At 61.0% G+C, this 21,372-nt stretch overlaps 1 protein-coding gene across 6 annotated transcripts in view; it reads right to left on the bottom strand.

Annotated features, from left to right (window-relative positions):
- DAGLA (diacylglycerol lipase alpha) overlaps positions 1–21,372 on the bottom strand; it is a 63,221-nt gene that overhangs the window by 31,420 nt on the left and 10,429 nt on the right. Inside the window, exon 1 of one of the 6 annotated variants that reach the window (XM_023654171.2) lies at positions 6,757–6,922. The exons of 3 other annotated variants lie outside the window; for them this stretch is intronic. The gene's annotated coding sequence lies outside the window, so the exon portion shown is untranslated. Of the gene's footprint in view, positions 1–3,923; positions 4,118–5,802; positions 5,824–6,756; positions 6,923–21,372 lie in introns of those variants that run through there. 2 more of the 6 variants (XM_023654176.2, XM_070228808.1) reach the window with 2 other exon arrangements.

Below are 21,372 nucleotides of genomic sequence, written 5' to 3'. Positions count from 1 at the left end.
AGCCTGGGCTAATGGGAGGTTTGTATTTATTTGTGTTCACAACCAACAGCTGCATGAGCCTTATAGGACCCACAAACAGGGAAAAGGTAGAGTATACATTTAAAAACAAACAAACTTCAGAACAAAAACTAAATAAATTAAAATAGGAAGTCGGGGAATCTGGTGTACACATGCAAGACATAAAGGCCCACACAGGAGCTACACGGAAAACTATCATTAGACTGAACTTCCTGGTGGCCAAAGCAAAAAGGGAATCTGGGGAGTCTGTAAGGGCTCTTTCAGGGTGTTTTGATCCTTGGTGCCCAGAGGCGAAGGCCCAGGACTCCCACTCCCGTGATGAACGGGATTCCCCCTGTGAGGAGGCTTTGAAGTTAGAAGGAGCTCTCAAAGAGGTAACAGGGACAGGCACCTGCGGCCGGCTGGCTGCTCCTGGTCTGTGTGGTTCCTAGGGTGTCTGGGTTGGGCATTGGAGCTTGTCAAGTCTTACGAGGGCATCTAACTCAGGGGACTGATGCAGTGAAGCTGGGCCCCGGGCAGCCTGCAGGGTGCATGGTAGCCGCCAGAGGCTCCATCCCAGCCAGGGCGGGCTCACCGACGGGCCACTCTCCTGCCCAACAGGGCTGGCAGCCGCCTCCTGCCTTTTAGCCGGGGCGCTCAAACCCCGACTCCTCCACTCTCAGCTGCGGGGCCAGTTAGAGAGCTGGTGAAGCTCTCTGCTGGCTTACGAGGCTCACGTGGAGAGCATGTGCAGAGGAGGGACTGACCCAGGACCAGAACTGCTCACGACACTGCAGCGCAGTTCCAGGTGATGGCGGGGAGACCTCGGCCCACCTGCAAGCTGGGGACCCAGCCACTCACCTCCTCTGGCATTCGTCGGTTGCCTACCACGTCTGGGCCTCCCCTAAGCCCTTTACAATCACAGCTCATTAATCCTCATGACAACTGTGAGGGACATACTGCTGTAACCACATTTTACAGATGGGCTGAGGGACTTGGCCTGGGTCACACAGCCCGGTCCCAGAGCCCGCAGCTTAACCGCTGCATGCTGGTTCTGAGGAGCAGGATTCTGCTAAATGCCTGTTTCTGACCCCAGAAGCTGGCCTCGAACATCCCCTCACGGGGTGAAGAGGCAGGGCCTCAGGGCCCACAAAGAGCTCTGAGTCCCGGGGCTCCAGACTCCCGGTCGGGGAAGGTGTGGGTGTCGCCCATTCTGCAGAGGAGGAGAACTGAGCCCAGGGGGGTCCCGTGGTCTGTCCTGAGTGAGCGGGCTGTGGGGCTGCGAGACGGCACAGAGCTGGACACTTTGTATCACCTGTCCCAGCCTCATCGAGACATAGGGGTATTTTCGAGCTCTAGAGATGAAGAAACAAGCTCAGGGAGACGTGCTGGCTTGCCTACAGATCCCACAACAAGGAGGCAGAGCAGGGACTTCAAGGGCCTCCTGGAGCCACTTGAAAGGGAACAACCTCTCCGGCTGTGGGTCCGAGTCCTCATCCCACGCACACAGCCACAAAGACCCACACGCTCCTCCCACCCCAATGTCCCTTCTCCTTCCCAGGTCCGCAGAAGGCCCTGGAAGGGGGAAGGCGGCGAGGGAGGTGACAGAGAGAAAGCACGCGTGGGCTGGGGGCCGCGTGCGCCACCAGCCTGTGCCCGGGTGTGCGCAACCCAAGTTAGGGGCCCGAAAGCTGTCGCTTTTCACGCATCAGCTGTGCCAGAGCAGAAGGCAGAGCCGCGCCTGCCCAGGGCTGGGGCCGGATTTCAGCAGGAGACGGGTCCCCACACGCCCAGGCCCTGGGACTAAAACAGCGTGCCTGGGAGGGCCGGGGGCAGGACAGAGACGCCACCGCCACTGGGTCCCCTCTGCCCCCAGGGTCTTAGACTGACAAGCACCTTCCCCACCCTCCCCCTGGGATGGCCTCGGAGGAGGTGTCTCGTATGCCCCTCACTACAAGCCGGTGGGTGTGTACGGCTGCTCCTGTGTCACAGCATTTACCACACGCCAGGTCCTGTGGCAAGCAGTTCACAGATATTACTTCCTCTTATTTAATCTTGTTAAAACCCTATGAGGCAAGTGCCATTCCTAGCCCCATTTTACCGATGAGGAAAAGGAGGCCCAGAGAAGTTAAGAAGTTGCCCAAGGTCACTCAGCTGGTAAGCAGCAGAGCCAGGCCGTGAGGCTTGGAGTCTGTGCTCCAGCCCCTCCCGAGGAGCCCTCCTCAGGGCTCCATCTATCACAGGGGCTTCAGCTTCTCGTTCTCACGCTAATTATCTTCCACTCGTCTACAACAGGCAGAATTTGCCATCTGCCACTGGCCTTGACACTGACACCAGCCAACTCCCAGGAAATCAATTGGGCCCGTTGGTTTCCTGCTAGTTATTCTGGAAGGGCGGCTGGCTGGGGACGGGGAACAAGGAGGGAGGGCCAGGAGGGAGGGCAGCAGGACCTTCCCTGGCAGCCAGGCCGCCCTCCTCCCCCCACCGCCCTCCCCAGGTCCTCCCTCCGGGGGCTTCATGCCAGGGCTCCCTCAGGGCTGGGCCAGAATGGATCTGTTTCCAACAGTGGAAGAGGTTCCCCAGGTCCCGGCCAGGCCAGGTTTTGTTTCTGAGTCTCCCCTGGAGACCATTTATTTTCCTGAAACTAGGAACAGGCCCTCATCCCACACGCATTCCAGTGCCTGCGGCCCGGAGGGGCGGGCTCGGCTGGCCCCATGGGCGCTGCCCGCCGCCTGGGTCACCAAGCCCCAGGCTGCTTCCTCCTGCCTGTCTGCAGGAGGACACGGGCAGGCGGGCACCCATCCCCAGTCTGCTTCTATTTGGGCAGAGTCCTTCCTAGGCCACCCTGTGGTCTCCTCACGCCCTAACCCATCTCTACCCTGCTCTCTGGAACCCTCCTCTCAGAGGCGAGCGTCTGGGCGGTGGCGGCCACCCAGTGAGCCCACGGCTGCCTGCCCCCAAGCCCTGGGGCTGACTCCTGGTTCCATCACTTCTCGTTGTCTGTGACTGTCACTTCTCTGAGCCTCAGTTTCCTCATCTGCAAAATGGGATGATGAAGGTACCAGCTTCACAGGGAGTCACGCGGAGAAAATGAAATAATGCATGTCAACTCTCGGCTCACAGAAAGCATTAGTGGCTTCGTTACTATTTACTAATCACCTCTCCTGATGCTCAGAGCTTTTCCTCACTACGCCGAGTTCCTGCCCCTGAGGAGTGGCAGGGACGCTCCTCTCTCTGGCATCTAAGTCAACCCTCCTAAAGAGAAAGGCCCTGCTCTCTATCCCTGGGGACCAGGCTGAGCCACACCTGCCTTCATCCTCGACAACCTACGTAACGCCCTGACCTACCTTCTTGGGCAGGGATGGTGGCATCCCCGAGGAGACCCACCCGCAAGGCTGAGGGTTCGCTGGCCCTCCTCCTTCATCCACCACAAGCCGGTGGGATGGGCATCACCATCCCAGGGGCAGCTCAGCCCATGGACCTCCAGCCCAGGGCCACGCCTTGCTCCTGCCAGAATGCCCCAGGTCTGTCTGTTCAGAGTTTTCAGGGTGTCCCATTGTAGGCCCCCTCCCAGCTCAGTCCCAAGGGGCACAGGCCCACCGCTCATGCCCACTGCCCAGTCCAGCCTCCTCCCGCTCCCCCATGCTCCCCCCGCCCACCCCCAGGCTCCCCCAGGGCCTCTGCTCTCCTGTGAGCCATTTGCTGGGAGCCCCCACCAGGCAGTTCAGCTGCAATGCTCAGGCCGGCTTCTCAGAGCTTTCCCGAGAGGAGACTCCTTGTGCCGGGTGCTGGCAACACCTCCGAGAGGAATTAACACCTTCCACTTCATTAGGGGCCCCCTAAAGAGGCCGTTAATGAGGATGCTAAGTGGGCACACCTCGGCTGACAGCTCCCTCTGGGAACCCCCACCCCCATGCCCAGCATACCCTGTGCCAACGGTGTCCTGTGTGCCGCCTCAGGCTGTGGGTCGGGCCTCGGGGTCTGGTCTGCATGGGGGGAAATGCTTCCCAGACTCCAGAGGCTGCATGGGCCATGGATTGATCTGCGGAGGGGTCACCTGCCTGGGCAGCACAGCCATCTAGGGCACAGGCCGGCCGCTCGGGCTCTTGGGTTTCACTTCGACCATTCCCTGGGCATTGCAGAAGCAGGCGGGGATCGAGTGACTGCGTAACACAAGCTCTTCCCCAGGGGAGGAGTTCTGCAGCTCCTGTATGCGACAGGAAGGGCCACCACCCCCGGCCCCCACGGAGCACGAGTGGAGGTGGCACGTGCTGCTTCCAACAGCACATGACCCCAGCACAGACCCTGCCCCGAGACCCTCCTCTCCTGTGCCCCATGAGGGGGTGTCCGCGCTCTTCCAAGTGGGTTTCTGGAAACGCTTAGGCACCCCCGGATGACAGGAGCTGGTCACAGCAGGTGGGGTCTGCAGGCCGCCTGTCAGAGCAGCTTTTAGCTGTCACACGTATTGGGGTTCCTCGTAACACTGCATTTTGAACTCAACAGCTTCAGTGCTTTAAAATGTCTGAGAGGCAGTGGACAGGATGACCTCTCAGGTCCACTCTGGCCTTGACTTTCAGAGTTCCACTTGCTGGTGGGTGCAGGATGGCCGAGGCGAGAGCCTTGGGGCTCCAGGCAGGAGCCCAAGCAACTTCGACCATCACAAGTGTCTCCTGGCCTGAGCCACAAGGGCAAAAGGGGTCACAGAAAAACCTGACCCAGGAGCTTGGAGACAGCACTGTGGCCGACGCTTCGGTCTTTCAGACCCCCTCATTCCCTCCCACCTCCCTGGCATGACAAGGCTGGACCCAAGCTCAAGGGACCACAGGCCTCCAAGGAGGGGTGGGGGCTCAGAAGGCCCTCTGCGACCGGGTGGAGGACACGGCTAGACCCGGCTCTTGTCCCAGTGCCTCTGTTCACACAGATATCACTGAGCACGACCTTCAGAGGACAGCGCAGAAGCCACTTCTCAGTACGCGTCAGCCACCATTTCGTCATCCGTAAAACAGAGATGGTGATGACAGTGCCTCCCTCTGGGACTGCTGTGAGGACAAAGTGAGTTCAAAGTTGTAAAGTGCTGCGGGCATTAGCTACACGCACACAAAGTTTACAGTCTTAATTAAATCAATCCCCTCCTCAAAAGCGGGTTATGGCTCTGAAACGCCCTTTAAATCAGATTACAACTCCCAACCGTTAGCCATCAAACTCTCCACCAGCCACGGCCCCGCTCCGTCCCTGCCAGCAGGCACGGCCATTTCCTGCTCCCGTCTGGTCTGCGTCTCCCACCTGCTCATCAGCTCATCAGCGGAGTGAGGGAGTAAGCGAGCCCATGCCGGTGCTTCCTGCTCTCCAGATGGCCCACCCACTGCAGGGGCTCCTCCTGGGAAAGCCCGGGGGTTGTCCCCAGTCGGCCTTAGGCCTCAGCACTGGTTGATGTGTCCACAACAGATGAGTGAAGTCAGGACCCACTTTCCTGCAGGCTCCTGGTGCACCTGCCTCGCCTTCTCCGCTCCCAAGGAAAAACCTCGGCCTCCCCCTGCTCCCCTCCCCTCCCTGGGGGATGGGCCCGGAGGCTCTGGGCAACGGAGACTGGCACTGGTGGGGAGCCCAGGAGGGGAGCACTGGCCCCTACAACGGGGGCAACCCCATCAGGCACCTGATAAATGTCAGCCTTCTGCCCACTCATGCCTGGGCAGGAAAGAAGGACTTGCTTGTATGTGGGGGGCAAAGGCTCGGAGAGAACAGGGCCTTGCCGGCTGGACCTCAGACTCCAAAGTTTGGCATCACTTTCCTTCCCAGAGGACTCACCCTCGGGGCCTGGGGCACCAGCCTTGTCACACTGTCACTTCTGTGGCCTCTGCTTCCCGGTCTGCTCCCTGGGTGTGGCAGGAGGTGGAAGTGGGGCCACACACATGGCACAGCCCTCATGACCACAGGCTGGCACTGCCGCCCTTCCAGCCCTGAGTGGCATTCCACTACCGCTTAACAAGGTCACGGCAGGGAGGGAATGGGCATTGGGGGGGGCCTCCTCCCCATCAACCTGGGGCAGGGGCCCACGGTCCGCCCCATTAACTGCCTGCTACTAGTGGGACGAGCCAGGCCTTTCGCTGACCCCTGCGGGCCCCAGGGAGGTCAGCGAAGCTGCCCGTGACTCCAGCGGATGAACCTTTCCACGAGAGCTGACAGTGCCACAGAGAGACAGCAGGAGGGCCGTGTGCCGAGTGCTAATGGGCTGCCCACCTGGGGCCGCAGAGACAGACAAGGTCCTGGCCAGACGGGCTGAGGCCAAGGCTCCTGCCAGGCAGAAAGTGGCATCTCGCCTCCTCCGGGGCTTCGGGAGGCAGTGTGACAATGCCTGCTCCCTCAGCAGGCCCAGCCCTTGCCGGCTCGCCCCAGGAAGGCTCTGGAGTGGGGGGTAGCAGTGAGGGCGTCAGCCAGAGCCTGACGGAGGGATCAGGGTGGGGGGCGGCCTGCGTCATCGCTCCTGCTGACTTCCCCTCCCTCAGTGGCCACTGGCTGCTATAAATACCACTCCTGCCTCTGGATGTTGCGGGAGGTGACCTAGAATCTGGGCTCTGGGCCTCCTGGGTGCACCCTCTCTGCCAGCGTCCGACAGAGCCTGTCCGGCCAGAACATCCTGGCAGGCTGGAAGCCCACTCCCATGGTGCACAGGGCCCCGCCAGGAAAGGGAAAACCCCGACACGGGGGGAGCCAGCTGTGGATGCCCAACGCCGAGTCTCCTAGGACCAGCATTTCTCCTACCTTCATGGCAAGCGCAGAGGACACCGGCCCCCGGAGAGCAGAGGCCTGGCGGCCCGCAGGGGAGACACAGCACCCAAGGCAGCCCGCTCAGCCAGGGACCACCCAGCGCAACCGCGGCCTCCAGCTCAGGGGCAGAGGCTCCACAGTCATCTGATCCTGGGCCCTCACCCCACCTTCTCAGTCCCACGGTTCCTCTGCAATTCGACCTGGTTTCCAAACTTGTCATCGCCCTGGAAGCCCACTGGGACATACTCTACTTTGACAGGGCGCTCGCCTGCTCACTCTTCCAATTGGTACCCTGCTTCTCAAGGAGCTCTTCCCCTCCTCGACAGACCGCAGACAGGCCCGGGCCCCAGACCCCAGGCTTGGCAGACCCGGGAGCACAGGACAGGAGGTGGCCCCGGGCCCGGCAGTTGTGGACACCAACCCTCGTATGTAGCCAGGGTGTGGTTCCAGACCCCCTGGCTTAGGGCAGGGCCAGGATCTGAGGGGGAAAAGCTGGAAACAGCTCCAGGGGTGGGTTCTGGGCGGTGTGGACACAGGTGAAATCTAGTGAAAATTAAATTCACGCATGCAGCCATTCTCAATCCAGCTGACAAATAAGCAGAGTGCCAGCTACATGCCAGGGGCCACAGCAATAAACAAAAGCCGATGTGGGGGCGGCCCTCACCGAGCCGACAGGCAGGAATGAAAGAGAGACTTCAAGCTCATCTTCAAGCACAACAACAAAAAACTCTACGGCATGTGCTCAGAAGCGAGGGCCCAAGTAGGGAGGTGAGGGCACCCGCCCTTGGAACTGGGAACAGGAACTGAGCTCTCAAGCACAAGGAGTAAAGAGGCCACAGGAGAGGGCAGCGGGGAGCTGCATGGAGGATGCCCCTCGGCATGAAGACCACGGTGGATGGAGCAAAGATCAGACCAGACGGGAGCCGAGAGGAGGGCCGAGGTAGAAAGGCCGGCGGGGCCCCGTGAGCCAAGCCCAGAGTCTGAGCTTTACCCCCAGAGCAACAGGAAACTACGGGCCAAGACAGGCAAGAGGGTGGAGAGGAAGGGGCCCAGACTGAGGGGCAGCAGACAACAGTGCCAGGGGGACGGGCAGCAAGGGAGAGGGTGCTGCCAAGGACGCCCCAGCCTAACAGCCTGCACAACTGGACAGGCAGCGGGGCCAGCACTGCATGTGCCCTCAGCGCCCTGGAGCACTTCCTGCTGTCTCTTCCTGCAGGCAGGGAGAGATGGACGGCGCCCTGCTTCAGGGATCCTGGAGGCACGCCAGGGGAATGGAGGCCTGGGGCAGCCTGTCCCCAGGCCAACAGCGACAGCCTGGGCGTCGGTCCAGCAGACACCAGTTCAGGGGTGGTCACCAGGCTCGGCTCCCACATTTGAGGGTCCCCACAATTAAGCTGGAGGTTGGAGGCATCTCCCCCTCAACACTGAAGTCCTTCCTCGTCCTGCCACCCGGCTCTGACCACGAACACGGCCCCACGGAGGAGGCCTTCACCCAGGCAGAGATCTCGGAGCTGATGGAAACCACACACGGGAGGGGAAATGAAGGCTGGGAGAGAGGATGTCCCTGTCCCACCCACCATTTCCAGTCACTGCACAGAGCTCAGCACACTTGGAAAACTCGCCTCTTCTTTCCCTGGCCTGCCTGCCCTCCCCTCCTCCCACGCCGCCCCTGCTAACGGCCCTCTCTCTGTCCCCCAGACAGCCAGGCGTGTCCTGTCTCAAGGCCCAAGCCCTCACATGCTCCCCTCATCTCTGCGTGGCTGGGCCCCTCTTGTCATTCAGTTCCAAGCTCAAATGTCCCTCCTCTGCCCTTCCCACACAGTGTCAGGTGCCCCCAGACCTCTGCCTCTCATTGCTGTTCTATGCTCCTCAGCACTTGCCACCATCTAACACTCTCTAGTTTATTCGTTTGGTAATAAGTTTACTGTCTGCCCCTCCCCACCGGGTGTGGCTCCCAGGGCAGAGGCCCCGCCTGTCTTCTTCCCTTCTGTGTCCCCAGCACCCAGCCAAGGGCCTGGCAGGTGGCAGGAGCCCATCCAGTCCTTGCTGCCTGAGGAGGAGCCACGTCTGAGCACGGCCCGGGGGAGCCAGTGCAGAGCTGGGCCCAGAACCCAGGGCTCCTGACTCCCAGCCCTGGGCTCCTGCCACACCCCCCGTGGCCCATGCCCCAGATCCAGGCTCAGTCCTGAACGGCTCTCCTGCGGCAACAACCACATCCGGGGCTTCACGGCAGCTGGACAGCACTCTGTGGGCAAGGCAGGGAAGAAATGCGGCACCTTCGTTTGGCTGATGTGGAAGCTGTGGCGGGAAGAAGGTGTTGGGTGATTTGCCTGAGGCGACACAGTGAGTGGTAGAGCCAGGACCATGACCAGTTATCCCGGGAGGTTCTGCTGCCCAAGGGGCTCCACGGCACCAATGAGCCTACCCCCTTCCAGCTCCCAGCCCCGCCTCGGCTTCCTGGGCATCTGTGGGAGCGTGACTTGTGATGTCCACTTTGCAAAACGCACCACTAGAGGGAGGGGGCATCTCCCCAGGGAGAGCACGGAGGGCTGTGCTCTTGGGATGCAGCCGGGTACTCCTGCCCTCTCCCAGAGACAGGGCTCCCCATGGGACCACCTGGCCAGCTTGCAGCCCGGGGCTGCCAAAGGGGCTTAGCAAGGATCCCGGGCCCACTGTCAGTAGAAGAAAAGGTAGGACTTGGGAGACGAGCTCCCCTCTCAGAGCTTCAATGTCTTCATCCAAAAATTAGGGGGTTGACCAGAGGATCTCCAGTTTCCCTAGGATTCTGTTTTTTTTTTTTTTTTTGGTGAGGAAGATTGGCCCTGAGCTAACATCCGTTGCCAATTTTCCTCTTTTTGCTTGAGGAAAATTGTCATTGAGCTGACATCTGTGCCAACCTTCCTCTACTTTGTATGTGGGATGCTGCCACAGCATGGCTTCATGAGCAGCATGCAGGTCCATGCCTGGGATCTGAACCCGCAAACCCCAGGCTGCTGAAGAACTTAACTACTATGCCACCAGGCCGCCCCAGGATTCCCTTTTTTATTCCCCCTGAACGCTCCACAGGCCTTCGGCCTCTGCTGAAAAAATACACCCCATGGAAGACTCAGAAATACTGACAGTACCACCCCACGGCCGCCCAGGGAGAGAGACGGGCCAGGAATCACCATACCACGGCCCAGCGTTTCAGGGGCACCAACTTGTGCAGGCAGTCAGGACTAGGTTCAAAACCCAACACATCACGGACTTGCCCGCGACCTCGGGGAGTCTCCAAGCCTCGGTTCCTTTCCAGACAGTGGCCTCCCTCCCCGTGCCCCTGATGTGCTCTCTGCCAACTTCCTAGGATTGTGAGAACAAACAAGACAGAGGAGGCTTCTTAGGAGGAAAGCACTATAAAAAGCCTCAGGAATATGATTACTTCCCTTTACGACGGAGCCCTGGGCTTCCCGGCCCAGCCCGCTGGGGCCTCATTCGGACTCTCCCAGCTTCCCGCCTTCTCCCAGCTCACACCTGCGCCATCCCGAGGAGACCAGAGGAAGAGAGCAGGTGGCACCGGCAGGCACGCCCCTGCCCCAGCATCTCCCCCAGAGGCAGCGGGCCGAGGAGTGCGGCAGGGGCTGAGATTCCTGACCCTCGGCCCGCTGTGTGCGGCCCCTCCACCGCCCTCCGTGCAGGGCCTCCTCCCAGCTCGTCAGGGACTGGGGAGGGTGTGTGAGATCACGTCTGGGACGGGCTCGGAGTTCCTCTGAGAGAAAAGCTCAGAGAGATCCAGGGTGGGATGAATTATGCGTCAACGTGCTTATTTATTAGCACTTGGCTTGCTGCAGGGGACAGTGGGAAACACGTGGAGCTTGGTGTCAGAGAATCCAGGCATGGCTTTGGGCTCGGCCACAATAGGTGGGCAAGTCACAACCTCTTGGAGCCCCGATTCCTCTACAAGGGGGATAAATAACATCTGAGTGACGTTGGTTACAGCGGGACACAAGCAGGAGTTTCCTTACCTGGAGGTGGGGACTGCGAGGGCACCAGCCTCACAGCGTTGCTGTGGAGTGAGGCTGAGCGCTCGCCAGGGGGCTGCGTGAGCACCACGCGCATTAGGGACCCTCAGGGCTGCTGGGGAGGAGAGAGTGGTGTGGTCAGAGGTCTGAGGGTGGGGCTACTGCGATGCTGCTCAGGCCGGCAGACTCTGGGTCCACCCCCAGGCCAGCACCCGGCCCTGACCAGCAGCAGGAGAGAGGGCTGTGCAGGGCCCGGCAGCCACAGTGACCTAAACGAGTTACAAACCCCAGGAGACTAGTGTCCCTACTTCCTCCATGTCAGTCCTGCTCCCCAGCTAAGAGGTGGTGGTGGAGGGACCTGGGGTCCCTCACCAGGCCAGGCTGCCTCCCCAACCCCAGCACACAGCCAGCACGAGAGTAACCAGGCAACTTCTGATACCTGTGCCCATCTGGAAAGGCTGTCCCCAAGCCTGAGCGATGACACTCTCCCAGCTGCCCTCTGTTTACAGAGCTCTTTGCCCAGGGAGGGGGTGGCACAGCCTCTTGGTGACCACCTGCTCGTCCTCACAGCTTGTCTGACAGGTACCAAGAGGTGGAGAAACCACGGCCAGAGCAATGGGTTTGCCAAAGGCCACAGTGAAAGCAGGGTGACCCCCATGGCAGTGTGAGATCTCTCATCCTCACAGGACCATAGCCAGTCCACGAGGCCGGCCACAGGCGGGACTGCAGGGAGGGAGGCCCCAGCTAATACAGGCCACTCCGTGGGTACCAGCTTTGGGAGAGGAAGGGCTCCCTCTTCCCAGGGACGCCAGATGCACCTGGCCTCTGTTTACCTAATCTGTTCCCCTTGGCCCCGAGGACCAGGCCCGTGGCCTCAAGGAGCCGCTGGCACATTCCCCGGTCAGGGACTGCCCACGCAGGGGCGAGCTCGGTCAGCCCATGGGGAGGATGGGAAGGCCGTTCTCAAGAGGGCAGGCGGAGGGGCGGGCCGGGCTGGGGAAGAAATCCTCAAGTTCCTGGGGCCGATTCATCTGAAAGGCGCTGGAGGCAGGGCAGGGGCCAGCTGAAACAAGGCAGGCTCTCCTCACTGGAGGGAAGGGTGAGGGCCGCAGCCAGGCAAGGCAGCTCCAGGGAAGAGAGGGGCAGAGGTGCCTTTGCGGGGCACTCCCGGCTTGGGCCATGTGCTCCTCTGCCCCGGCCACACAAAAGTCCCATTGACACTGCCCTTCGCCCCCATGCCCCAGGGCCAGTGCCCAACACAAGGGCTCTGGGGACCTCTCCTGCTCCTTGCTGACCGTCCAGCTGCTGCTGCCACTGCCGCCCTGGCACGCGAGGCATGTCAGGCCCAGCACTGCAAAGTCACATGCTGTGCGTGGGCGAGGCCAGGCCCCACTGGGGCAGCACCCGGGCTGCAGGATGTGGCGCTTACGGGCACTGTGGCCCTCCTCAGTTATGCAGAAAACCTGGAAGCCTGGAAGCAGCGGGCTACCTGCCCGCCACCCTCGCCCAGCCCCACCCATCTTCCTGAAGGGCAAATCCTTGGGTAAACAGTCAGCCAGGTGAGAATGGCACAGCAAGCATGGGGCTGGGAAAAGCAAACACCGTTGGCACCTCTGTGCCGGGCCCACTGCCCAAAGTGACGGTGCTCGACTGCTCAGAGTGGCCTTGCCTGCGGCTGCCACTGGAGCCCCCAGGGTGAATGCCTTGGCCTTCCCCTCCCCTCCCCCCAGAAGCCTGAGTGTGTGTTGAGGGGGAGAATGGACAGGGCAGGAGTCCTCAGGGGGCTGGACTTCCGATGCTCAAGTGCCACCCCCCACGCACACTGAGCCTTCCTTAGGGGACAGGGTAGGTGACCCAGCAGGAGGCACGGGCCTGGAGCCTCTGCTTGGCCACATCCTGGCTGGGTGACTTTGGACAAGTCCCGGGACCTTAGGGCCAGGGATGCCCACGGGTGCGGCTCTGTGAAGGTTAAACGGGACGAGGCCTGTGTGGGAACACTTAGCAAGGAGTGTGGCACAGGAGAGCATCTCGATATGTGGATGCTCTGCCCAGCACCACATGGATGTGGGGTGGAGCCAGGGCATGTCACAGAATGAGGGGCAGTACTGTGGGCAGTACCAGGGCACCACATCGTCCAGGGGCATGCAGCTGCTCCATGACGCCCTGGCCTCTGCCCCCAGGCCGTCTCACCTGTGGCTGCACGAGCTGGGGCTGCTCCACCGGCAGGAGCTGCTCCTGCTGGCCCCACACTCTGGGCAGCCATGAGCTGGGTCCCAGATTCCCTCCAGTTGAGAAAGGCCTGTGCCACCATCAGCCCCCATCCAGCACTTCTACTTCAGGCAGACCTCAGCCCCCAGGCAGTCAGAAGAGCGCAGTCTCCTCCTTGAAGACCCCACCCTGGGGCTGAACTGCACAGGCTGAAGGGGCGGCTTGGCCTTTATCTGCTCCACCGCAGTCGGGTGCTCTGCAGGCCTCTGTGCCTTTTCACATGCTGCTCCCTGCACAGAATGCCTTTCCCATCTTACTCTCTGGGAACACCTTGGCCTTCCAGGGCTTAGCCTAAACACCTCCTAGGTGAAACCTCCAGAAGCCTGCCAACCCCAAGGCAGGCCTGATCAGCGCCCCTCCATTCCTGCCGCAGGAACCTGGTTCCCCACCAGGCCAGGAACTCCCGGGGCGTCCTGTGTCCTTGGCACCGGGCACAGAGCCTGGGGACTTGCAGCTCCTCAAGAGACCAGGCCCTGGGCCCAGCTCCCGTGTCCCGCTGAGATCACGCTGCTGGCCCCGTGGGCCAAGGAGACTCAGGCAGCGTGCGGGAGGCAAAGAGGACTGAGCTTCCTGGACGAGGCAGCTGGGGGCTGGCGGTCTCCTCTCCTCTGGAAACTGTCCGCGCCCTGAGCACCAAGCCTCCCCCCAGCCAGGGCGGCTCTGGGGGCTTGTCAGCTGCCTCCCCATCTCCAAAAGCAGAAACCAAAGTTAACAGGAGGGGTGAGCAAAGGGAGGTGCAAGCGGAACCGCGGGGAGAAGGGAGTTGTGGCTGCCATCTGCTGAGAACGAGATGTTTGGAGAACACGCGCTCCTCGGCTCTGAGGTCTCCCAGCCAGCTTGCAGAGGGTGGGCCGCCCCTCTGCAGATGGGAGCCGGCGGTGCAGCCAAGCTGAGAGGTGCCAGGGCCCCCGCCTGCCCGCCCAGACCCTCCACTGCCCCCGTCTGACCTCATTCTCAAGCAGATCGGGGCAGGTGTGAGGCTGGGGGGGCAAGGATGCTAGCTCAGGACACGAGCCACACCGCCTCCTCCAGGGAGCCCCCCGCAGGCTCTGGGGAGCCAACTCCACTGTAATGATGATAATAACTCAAACGTAATGATAATAAGGGCAACAATACCAGCTATTGTTTAACAAGGGCCCAACTGCCTGCCAGAAGGCCCTGTACCGGGAAGGTCTTGCCATTATCTCACTTCACCCATCACCTGGGGAGCAGGGAGGAGGAAACGGAGAGTCCTCACTGCAGAGGCACCTGGCCACGGAAGCCCATCGGGAGAAAGTCCTTGGGCCCTGCCTCGCTCTCTGAAGCTGGGGGCTTAATAAACAACAGGAGAACATCTGGCAGGGAAGGCACCTGCTGAGCCACTGACTCACACACGCTCGTTTAGGAAGGAAGGTGAGAGGCAAGGATGCAGAGACTTGCCCCAGGCCACACCGAGGTCAACGGCGGGCCAGAAGCAGAACCCGGAACCCTGGCCTCAAGCCCGGCTCCCGGAGCCTCAGCCGCTCCTGGTCAGAGCTGTCCTCTGTCCTCAACAGAGCTGCCCTTGGAGGGCTTAGACATGCCTGAGGGCCCATCCCAGGGCAGGCCAGGCCTCCCTCGTGCCCCACCTGTCCATGTGGCCCACTCAGGCTGCAGCCAGTCAGCCTCGATGCTCCTGACTGCAGCAGTGGGCCGAGCTCAGGGCCCTGCCCTCTGGGCTGTGCCCCCAGCCCTGTCGCTCAGGAGACTGGGCCCACGGGCCACATTCCTTCCCTGGCCACCCTGCCCTGAGCCTGCTCACAGAGGGATTAGCATGGCCAACGGGGCCGGACATGCTTGCAGGGGGTTAGGCAGCCTGCTCGTCAGGGACGCAGGAGCTGCCCCGTGGCTCCTGGCCAACAGAAACTCCTGCATTTCTCACCAGGCCAGGTGGGTGAGTAGGGGGCTGAGAAGTCTGCCCGCCGAGACCGAGCCATGCCAGGGTCCCACGTGTCACCCTGCAAACCTCAGCCCTGGCAGCCTGGCCCTGGGGGTGGGGGTGGGGGGCTGCTGGCCCCTGCTATTCCAGCCTGGAGAGGTCAAGGGGCGACTCTCCCTCCCATCGGCAACAGGAAAGCAGGGACCCCTGAGCAATCACCCAGGACTGTGCATCCCATCCCGCCCCAGAGCCAGCTCGCCCCACGCGGCTCTGCTGCTGCCACCCCCACAGGCCTGGTCGCAAGCCGCACTCCACATTTCTGTCTGCTCCGTCCTCCCCCAGCCCCCCACGCTGTAACTACGACACCTCCGCCCCACTGCCTGCTCTCCGCCGAGGCGGCACAGGCAGCTGGGGGCCGGGAGGAACCGAAGATGCGCTCCAGGGCAGCTGGGGGCCGGGAAATGCTGCACAGACTCGTGTGAATTCTTCCAGGGGGAGAGCTACAGTCTTGTCCCTTTCTGCAAGGGTCCTTGGCGCCTGGCCGGGTCACTGTGCCGGCCCCATTTCCTGCCTCTCATAGTCGGCCACCGGGGCGCCCTGTTTGTGAAGTGCCCGCCGATCAAGGGAATCAATGGCTCCTCTATTCTCTGCCTCTCCTGGCAGAGGACAGGAAGGGAAGGCCTTTCGCCCTTGGGGGGAATCTTTTAGGGAGGCAGGGAGCAGCCCCCCTGTGTTCAGGACCCTCGATGCCTCGCTGCTCTTCCTGTGCTGGGAAGTGGGGGCGCTGTGCTGGATGGGGAGTGGGGCGTGGGGTCTCCCAGGCATGGGGGGAAGGCAGCCAGGGGATCTGACCTGGGGGACCTGACTATAGCCGGCCACAGGACCCCTCGGCCCCCACTCCCGGTTCCTGGGACCCCCTCCACGTGAGTTGCTGTCGCTACCCAGACACCTTCACAAACGACTCCTGCCTGGGCTGAGGCACAGCCAGGCCGGGGTGAGTCAGCCAGGGAAATCCCAGCCCCGGCGCCCGCCGCTGGGTGACAGTTCCGCTGACACCTACGGAGTGGGGCGCCCAGCCCCTCCTGGCAGAGGGTGAGAGGAATGCCTGGGCTCCCCCACCCCCATTTCCTGCTCCCTGAGAGGGGAGCCCGGCGGTGGGGGCAGGAAGGAGCCGTCCCAGAGGGCTCAGGTCCTGGGCTTCGCTCTGCGGCCTCTTCAGGCCTCTGGTCCCTCACTTCTTGGCACGTCAGTGAGGGAGGAAGTGGAAGAAGGGTCACCACGGGCCCTGCCAGCCCCTGCGTGGTGCCTGTGACCCCGGAAATCGGTATCCTGCTTCCCAGGGGCCTCAGTACACCCAGAGTTTCACAGGGTAGGGGTCGTGGACACCCCACATTCCTGTGGGGCCCTGGCCTCTGTTTCTTGTTCGGGCCCCACCTCCATGCTGCCCTGGACCCAAGGAAGGGGAGGGTCAAGGCCCTCCCCAAGAGGAGGGGCAAAGAGGAGGACAAGGCCAGGACAGGACGGCCTCAAAAGGGAAGAACAGAGAGGACAGGCACAAAGCCTGCTCCGGCAGGACCTCCTCTCCCTCAAGAAACCTGGCAAGGTCCCCATAAACCTGCCAGACCGGTTGGTGTTAGCGGCCGCCTCACTGCTGTCGGCTCCCTAAGGTCACAGGGGAGAGGACCTGCAAGATCCTGCTGGAGGCAACTGCCAGCTGGGTCTGTCTCCTTGGACATTCTGGCCAGTGTCTCACAGTTGAACGCCACCCACCCCATCTCTCCATTCCCTTCCAGCCTGACACCTGCCCAGGGAGGGCCACCTTCTTCTAGGCATAGGCGAGGAGAGCGAGGAGAGGGTGATGTTCTGAGCATGCCCCACTCACTGCCTTGCGTGGGCTCCAAGACCAGAGCAGGGGGAGAGCAGAGCCAGGGCCTGGGAGTTCCAGCCGAGGCTTCCGACGCACTGGACGGGACCTCCAGAAGGAGCTGCCGGAGATATGAACACGAAGATGACAAGCCCCATCCTTGAGGAGCTCATAGTGCAGAACGACAAGGAAACCCACATGCAGGCCAGTGAGGATGGAGCTACGATGCTGAGGGGGAGGCCCCACAGCAGGGACAGCGGCTCAGCCCGAGGCAGACAGAGAAGGCTTCCTGGAGGGCGCTGACGGCTGAGCAGGAGTTCACCACCAGGCAGAAAGAGGGGGAAAGCCAGGCTCGCTTGCTCTTCTCTCCCCTCCTCTCGCCCATACACAAAAGCCCCCCAGAATCCCTGAGAAGGATGTACCTTGTGCATGGGCTGGATCCCAGCCAGCACAGAGGCCTGCTGCCCTCACCTCTGCCCTCTCAAGGCTCTGTGCTGAGCACCACCATTAGCTCCCAACTCCAGCCTCTGCGTTGCTGGCAAAGCTGGTTCCTGCAGGCTCCCTGAGCCAGAAAAACATGCTTGTGAGTGCACAGAGGGCATGTGGGGCTGATTCCTCGGCACCATAGGCAGACAGAGGCTTGTTGTTACCTGGGCAGGTACCCAGAGCCCCTCCACAGGCGGGGGAGACAGAAGCTCAAGTTCAGGTTGCCCCAGCCCCTCAGCTTTGATCTTTCCCTCTCCACGCTTCCCCCTGAAGAGTGGGCCTCTTGCAGTTCCCAGGCACGGAAGCTGGTGGTGAGAGAGACCCAGAAACCCATCCATTTCTTTGAAAGAAGACTGAAAAGATGTGACCACACAAACCCCACGGGTTTACTTAAATGTCTTTAAAACAAATGGCCTGAATGGATTTCCCCCACCTTCCCTCCCCGCGAAACCACTCAACGGAAAGGAACGGCTCCAAGGGCAGGAGGCTCAGGGGCTGCTGCGGCCTGACGGTAACGGGGACTCGGCCGGCAAAGCCGGGCAGGGGGCCCTGGGATAAAGGCAGCTCTGGTCTGGAGAAGATGAAAAGCGGACGCCTGACCACAGGCAGTGCGAAGGTGACAAAGTGTTCGCGGCAGGGAAATGTCAGATCCAGGAATGTGCAGTTGCCTGTGTGCCCTCTGCTATGGGGGGGTGGCTGACTCTCCTTTCCAGCACCACGGGTCTCCCTTCCTCCTGCTCCTCCCTTCGTCTCTGCCTGGAGGGCCCTGCCCTGAGCAGCGGCTTCTACACACACTCACTGGGCAGCTGGGACAGACAGGTGGGGTCTTCTTGGACAGCACAAATTGCTTAGAAACTAGGCAAGGGGACAGGAGTCGGGAGGCATGTGACTCCCCAGAGATTAGAGCCGGAAGGGCCCTGGGAGAATCAGAGTTCAAGCCTCCCCAACCCCCTGAACCTTAGAGATGAAGACCCTAAGCTCAGAGAGGTAAGCTGATGTGCCCCAGGTCACACAGCACTAGTTCTCGTCCTCTCCTTGGCTGTATTCCAACCCTCATTCATTCAACCATTACTTCCTGAGCACATCCCTGTGCCTAGACTCTGAACTCAGGTTCAGGCATCCAGGTGACACCCTGACGAAAACTCAACTCTCCTCCAGACGCTTGCGAGCTGGGGGGTTCCCACCCCTTGGCTCTCCCCTCCCTGCTCTTTCCTCTTGTGCAAAGTGGAGGAAATGCTCTTGCCATCACCACTGGAGACTCAAAGCAGAGAGGAAGTAAAAACGTTAAAGAAACAGTGCGCAGGACTGGGGACCACCAGACGCAGCCGGAGGTGGGGGGGACCATGGTGCAGGTCACCCAGTGGGTAGGTCGAACAGGAGGAGGACCGTCCTGGGAGTCTGGGCTGCCACTGACACCTGTGGCTTGAGGCCCCTGGACCAGACAAGCTTATCTACACCTACTTTTTTCTTCTTATTGCAAAATACATTCTCTCTAATAGAAACAAAAAAGAGAGAAAGAAAATAGAAATCGCTTATGATCCCAATAGCAAAATTATTAACTATTAACATCTGTCTAGTCTTTCTTTTTCCTCCATCCAAGTATAAGATCATTCTGTATCTATTGCTTTTTTTCACTGAGGTGGAGAAGGTGAACATTTCTCTTTGTTAAACCTTTTTCCCAATCTTCTCATTACGGTAGAGAAGTCCATGTACACGGCGTACGTGAGTTTATTCGACCAATTCCCTACTGGAGGCCATTAGGCTGTTCCCTCCTCTCGCTGTGACAAAGTCCCCATGGCTGAGCCCGAGGCCAAGCAACTCCGGGATGCAGGCGGGACCACGCTGGAGCCTGGGGCTCCCGACCCCCCGTCTAGTGCTCTCTGTCCCCAGCAGAGGCAAAGCCTTGTACACAGGGTGGGGGGTGGGGGGCTGGTCTTGCCCTTCTCCATAGCGCTCAGGCTCGGTGAGAGAGTCCCAGTGACTCTCAAACTGGAACACCCAGTGAGGACATGATAAATGCAGATTCCCTGGCCCCACCCAGCAATTCTGAATCGGTTGGTCTGAGGTAGGACCCAGGATACTATATTTGAGCAAGCCCCACCATGGCCAAGCCCAGGAGATTTGGAGGCTGGGCTTACCCATCCTGCACTTGGAGAAGCCCTGCTCTAGAGGACGCGCCCCACCAGGGCTTCTCCTACTGGAGGGAGCAGAAGCACCCAGAGCAGGATGAACCACAGATTCCAGGGCTCCACTCCCAGAGATGCTGATGGGGCCAGAGAGGGGGGGCACTGAAATTCTGCATTTCTAACCTGATCCCAGGTGAGGCTGCTCTGGCTCATGATCCACACTCAGGAGCACTCAGCTGAAGCCACATGGGCCCTATGTGCAGATGCCGGGTGGGTGCAGGTGACAGGCACTTTGCCTAGATGGGTAATCAGAGCCAGCACTAGTAGGCACTGCCCGTGGGCCAGACACTGTGCCCTGGCCACCCAAGCTGTGGTCTGTGGGCCACCTGCTCACAGGAGCTGATGTGAGGCCCCATCCAGCCTCCATGGGAATCTGCACTGGAAGCTCCCCGGGGATCTGTGTGGCCATGAAAGAAGCCCTATACTGAGCCCTGATGAGCATCATCCCACATCATCCTCCTAAGACGCCTCAGAGATAGGTCGGTGATACCCTGAGTTTACAGGTGGAAACTGCAGCTGAGAGGTTCAATGACTTGGCTAAGCCCTCACAAGTGCCACCAGCAGCAGCTGTGACACGGAGCCAGCCAGTCCAGCTCCAGAGCCTGAACTCCTAACCCCGCATCCCAAAGCCCCCATGGCTTCCGGTTCAATCCCCACCACCGTTCGGCTGGGAGGCTCGAACTCTGCACCTTACAGACGGGACCTCGGAGACTGGGGGACATCAGGCCGACTGCTCTGACACTCTCCCTGGGAAACGGGGGACCTGGCGCCTACCCTGTCTGCCGTGTCCACGCCCGTGTCCGTTCCCTCCCAGCCCCCTCCGTCTGTGGCAGGGAGCCAGAGTGGGGGTCCTGCCTCCAAAGCCGGCAGGCTCTGCAGACGCGGTCGGGGGCAGGAAGTGGGAAGTGGGGCGGAGGAACCAGGAGCTCGGTTTGGTCTGAGGACATTCTTTTTTTCACAGCCAGACTCAGATCTGTGTGCCTCTTGAAAGGAAGCACAGAATAGCTGTGCTCAGCCCAATGGGGCCGGCCCCTTTCAACCTTCCAGTGGCTGCCATTTCCAATTACAACTTCAGAGGGCTCCTATAATTTATACGTCCCAGGCTGCACCGCTCCAGCGGCTTTATGATGGGAGTTCATTACACCATTAAGGTTAAACTTTTATAAAGTACTGAGCAGGTGGTGGGCTGGGCGCCCGGCTTAGTTCCCACTGCTGGAAGCCCGCTGAATGGGGTTCACCTGGGGAAGGGAGGGGGCCAGGCTCTCTAAAGGGGCCAAGAAATGGAGAAGGCGGCTCTGGAGAACAGGGGCCCTCCATGAGCCTGTTGATTAAACTGCATGGCAGAGCAGGCAGGCAGCAAGGAGAACAATCTCCAAGTGTTCAACATTACTGGCAGGGGGCACGTGGGGCGAGAGGAACAATCCTGTGTGCGCCTGGATGCCGCCTGCCGAGGCGGGTGAGGTGCGGGGTCGGAGGAGGTGGCCGCGAGCCACGACGGCCTCCACACAGGGAAGGGCAAGGGCTTCCTGGGAGCGGGGCAGGCTGGTCCACTCAGCAACAGGGTGGCCAAAGGCGGCCCTCCTTTGTAGCAACCGGTTCTTCCCGTGGCTCACAGGGTCCTCAGACCCGACGCCAGTTGGGGTGGGGGCAAGAAGAAGCAGGGGCCAGACGGCGGTCTGAGTCCCATTCTGCCAGCTGCAAATATATGGCCTCTAGCAGGTTCCTTCAATTCTCCAAGGAAGCTGAGGCCCCTGACCTGTGCCTCTGCTGGAAAATCCATGGGCCTCCCTCCTAGGGCGGGTGGGCACCGCCCTGAGCACAGAGCCAGGCGAGCGCCAAGCGAAGGAGCCCAGCCACTAGGTTTTGACGAATTACGCCGCATCCAGCATGAGAGCAGGGCGAGCAGAGGGG

Source organism: Equus caballus, chromosome 12 (assembly GCF_041296265.1).
Source record: "Equus caballus isolate H_3958 breed thoroughbred chromosome 12, TB-T2T, whole genome shotgun sequence".
In the NCBI taxonomy this organism is placed as follows: Eukaryota; Metazoa; Chordata; class Mammalia; order Perissodactyla; family Equidae; genus Equus; species Equus caballus.
The sequence above is the reverse complement of the archived record's forward strand: the minus strand, read 5'-3'. Positions and strand labels throughout refer to the sequence as shown.